We start from the raw sequence: 4933 nt of genomic DNA, 5'->3' as shown, positions 1-4933 counted from the left end.
CACCCGGAGAAAACCCACGCAGGGTTTAGTTTAGAGATACAGCACGGAAACAGGCTATCGTATCCAGACCGATCAGTGACCCCAGCACATTAACACACCCCTACACACACGATGGACAATTTACATTTATACCAAGCCAATTTACCCACAAACCTGTACGTCTTTGGAGTGTGGGAGGAAACCGAAGATCTCGGAGAAAACCCACGCAGGTCACGGGGAGAAGGTACAAACTCCGTACAGACAGCACCTGTAGTCGGGATGGAACCCGGGTCTCTGGCGCTGTGAGGCAGCAACTCTACCACTGCGCCGCCGTGCCACACTAGTAGAATGCAGAATGCATTGGGCTTGTTGGGGAAGGTCCCATTGTTACCAGCGATAATGTCCAGCATCACATTGAAGCCCGTTGGAGTGTGCAAGCCTTGCCACAATCTATGGATGTCCTTGTAGTTATTCTAGCGCCAACCTCATCCATATTTCCCTCCTGGCATCTTTAATGGGCTTGTAAACGTCGTGGATAGATGTCTTGACCACTGCAGACATGGACTTCACCTGGTAGTGGATGGACCTCATGGTTCACCATGGTTGGGGAACACAGGTATCATCTTCTTTTGTACGCAAGCCTCTCCACACTTGCTGATGTAGTCTGTCATGAAGTTGTGGATGCAGCCCAGACCATCGCACAAACCAACCTCCCTTCCATTGACTCCATCTACACCTCAAGCTGCCTCGGCAAGGCCAGTAGCATAATCAAGGACCAGTCGCACTCTGGCCACTCCCTCTTCTCCCCTCCCATCGGGCAAGGGGTACAGAAGTGTGAAAACGCACACCTCCAGATTCAGGGACAGTTTCTTATCAGCTGTTATCAGGCAACTGAATCATCCAACCACAACCAGAGAGCGGTCCTGAACTACTATCTACCTCATTGGAGACCCTCGCACTATATTTAATCGGACTTTACTGGACTTTATCTTGCACTAAACGTTATTCCCTTTAGCATATATCAGCATTCATAGTTTTATCTACACAGTTTTATCTACCACCAGGTGGCGCTTCGATGGCAGCCTTGTCAACAGTCTGTCTGTCCTTTTTGTTTGTTTTTGTTATTTTTAGTGTGTTTATAAAGTTTGTGTTAATGTTCTCTGGTTTGTTTTATGTGGGGGGTGGGCCGGGGGGGAAGGGGGAAACTTTTTTTCAATCTCTTACCTTGCCAGAGATGCGATTGTTATCCAGATCGTATCTCCGGTCGCTCTACGGCCTAACATCGTGGAGCTGGAGGACTTGCTCGGGACTAACGTTGAGCCACACCGCGGGGCGTGGACTTACCATCGGAGCTGATCCCTTGCCTGGGATCGACGCTCCAACCTCCAACGCCTGCGGACGTTAACATCGAGGAGCTCACAGTCTTGGGTTGAGACCGACGTCAGGAAGCTCCAGAAGCCGCACAATGTTCGACTGGCCCCGACCCGGGGTAGATCGCCCAGTGCGGGGGAGCTGAGAATGCCCCCCTCCGATGCAGGAGCTTGATCGCCCCGACTACCTTGCCGGCTACGGGAGTAAGATTGTCCCGTCAACGGAAGGTTATAGGCCCCCGACCGCGGGAGGACAAAGAAGGGAGAGATTGAATTTTTCTTGCCTTCCATCACAGTGAGGAATATGGAGGAGTCACTGTGGTGGATGTTTATGGGAGCTGAAGGGAGGAATGTGCACACATTCTCGCTGTCCGAGCACGATGTGAGGAGGGCTCTGACACGGGTGAACACGAGGAAAGCTGCAGGCCCCGATGGCATCTCGGGGCGAGTACTCAACTCCTGTGCTACGCAGCTAGCTCCGGTGCTCACTACAATATTCAATCTCTCCCTGGCCAAGTCCGTGGTCCCTGCCTGCTTCAAAAAATTCATCATTGTACCGGTACCAAAAAATGCCTCCCCAGCCTGTCTGAATGACTACCGTCCGGTGACCCTCACCTCGGTAGTCATGAAATACTTTGAGAGGCTAGTAAAGAAACACATCTGCACCTTCCTCTCTCGCAACATGGAACCGTTACAGTTCGCATACCGTCCAAACAGATCCACGGACAATGCGGTCTCCCAGGTTTTGCACACCGCTCTCTCTCATCTTGACAGCCAGAAGGGGGGCTACGTGAGGATGCTGTTCATAGACTTCAGTTCAGCCTTCAACACGATAGTCCCCACCAGACTGGCCGAGAAGCTGCTGGAATTAGTGCTCAACACCCCCCTATGTGCCTGGGCCCTGGACTTTCTCACCGCCAGGCCCCAGGTAGTCAAGATGGGAGGGAATACATCGGTCCCTCACCCTGAGCACAGGATCGCCCCAGGGTTGCGTCCTCAGCCCCCTACTGTACTCCCTGTGCGCACATGACTGTGGCTAGGTTCAGCTCCAACTCAATAATCAAGTTTGCTGATGACACTGTGTTGGTGGGCCTGATCTCAGACAACGATGAGAAGGCCCACAGGAGGAGGTGGCTGATCTTGCACTCTGGTGTCAGCACAACAGCCTCCTCTTGAACATCAAAAAAACTAAGGAGCTGATCGTTGACTTTAGGAGGGCACATCATCCGAGGACGTACACACCATTGAGGATAAATGGGGATACTGTGGATAGGGTGAGCTGTTTTAAATATCTGGGAGTCCACATCTCTGAGGATATGACATGGACATCACACGCTGCAGCTCTCGTGAGTAAGGCAAGGCAGCGCCTTTGCCACCTCAGGCAATTGAGGAAATTCAGAGTGTCTCTGAGGATCAGGGCTGGATTTACGTATAAGCTGGACAAGCTGAAGCTTAGGGCCTCGAGATCTAGGGGGGCCTCGCAGAGCCGGATTTACCACTAGGCTTCATAGGCTGAAGCCTAGGGCCTCGAAATCTAGGGGGCCTCTAGCCAAGGCAGGACACCTGCCGTTCACTCTGGGCGGCCCCCCTCTCTATCTCTCTCTCTCCGTCTCCCCCCGCTATCCGTGTCCGGGCCGCCGGGTCTCCGGTCTCTGCACGTGCTCCCCCTGTACATGCGTACAACCACGGCCAGCACATCATCGGTCGCCCTGCGCATGCGCACTGCAACGGCAACTGATCGGCGCTGGGCACTTTCTCCCTCGCTTTGAATTGTGGGAGATTTGGCCGCCATTGCTGTCCGGTTGCTGCCTCGCCGCCAGTGCTGAAAACCAACGCAGAATCATTCCCTGACCCTGGATCTGGAGTAACTATGGTATTCGTTCCAACACGAAACGATGGATTTCCAGTTTCCTGACAAAACGTCTTCAGCATGTGTGTGTGAACGGAAAGAGCTCCAATTGGCATCCAGTGTTGAGTGGTACACCTCAGGGCACAGTACTTGGCCCACACCTATTTTTGCTTTACATAAATGACATCCATGAAAAAGTCGCAAGTACGACCAGACTATTCGCTGATGATTGTTTGCTGTACCGTCCAATTAAGTCAACTGATGATGAAGATGCTCTCCAAGAGGATCTCGATACTATGGTTGAGTGGTCACAACAATGGGGCATGCAGTTCAACCCTTCCAAATGTGAAACCATGCGTGTCACCAGAAAGAGGAATCCAGGCGTCACATCCTACAACATACTTGGTGTCTCCCTTGATGAATCCAAACAAACCAAGTATCTTGGCATCAAATTGCAGAATGATCTGCGTTGGAATGGTCAGACCCATCATGCAACGGTAAAAGCAACACGTGTCCTAAACTTCCTGAGGCGCAACTTTCATCATTGTTCAGCTTCTGTCAAGGAGAAGCTGTATTTCACCCTCGTTAGACCTCATTTGGACTACGCAGTTGCAGCATGGGACCCATACACAGATAAAAACATTTCATCCATCGAGTGTGTCCAAAGACAGGCAGCTCGATTTGTTACTAACACCTATGAGAGAGAAGCGAGTGTCACCAAACTTCTGAATTCTCTGGGGTGGAACCCTCTCCAAGACAGACGTGAAGCTCACCGTTTGACCTGTTTTTACAAAATGTTAAATGGTCAGCTAGACATAGATCACAAGACCTACACCAAACCCAAACCAATTAGGAGCAGACGAGGGCATTCAATCCAATTTGTGATCCCAGCTACAAAGACAGATGTGTACAGCAATTCGTTCTTCCCCCGCACAATTAAAGCATGGAATAATCTCCACCCTACTATAGTTACCCAACCAGATGCAACTAAATTTAAAGTAGCACTTTCTTCCCAATAACCCTTTCTGGCTGAATCCCTCCCTTCACCACCTCCAGTTTAAATTCCAGTTGGAATATTTTGGAGGACCAAGAAACCAAGAACCAAGAATCAAGAACTCCCTGGAGTAACTCTTGCTTCTGGTTTCCTGGTCCTCCATAAATATTCTAAATGGAATTTAAACTGGAGGTGGTAGAGGGCTGAACAATAACAGCCTATTGCATTTTATCTGTTTATTTATTGTGTATATATATGGTCTATGGTATATAAACACACTGAACTTTTATCTCCTGTTCTGTATTATGTTTACATATTCTGTTGTGCTGCAGCAAGCAAGAATTTCATTGTCCTATCTGGGACACATGACAATAAATCTTTCTTGACTCTTGACTTGGACTTAAGCAAAAAAGGGTCCTTGGGGAAAAAAAGAGGTACAGGTACCTTAAATTTAGTTGCGTCTGGTTGGGTAGGGTGAAGACTATTCCATGCTTTAATTGTGCGGGGGAATTCCATGGAGCAGCCAGCCACTCAGGATAGAAGAAATTGGGTGACGTTTTGGGTAGAGACCCTTCTTTAGACTGGTTTTAGTGTCTTTAGTTTAATTTAAAGATACAGCGTGGAAACAGGTTCTTCAGCCCACCGAGTCCACGCCGACCACAGATCACCCATACACTAGTTCTCTCCCACACATTAGCGGAGTAAGTCAAGAGGAGAGGGGGTGGATAGGAGAGGGGGGGA

Source organism: Amblyraja radiata, chromosome 5, assembly GCF_010909765.2.
Source record: "Amblyraja radiata isolate CabotCenter1 chromosome 5, sAmbRad1.1.pri, whole genome shotgun sequence".
In the NCBI taxonomy this organism is placed as follows: Eukaryota; Metazoa; Chordata; class Chondrichthyes; order Rajiformes; family Rajidae; genus Amblyraja; species Amblyraja radiata.
Note: the sequence above shows the minus strand (reverse complement) of the source record.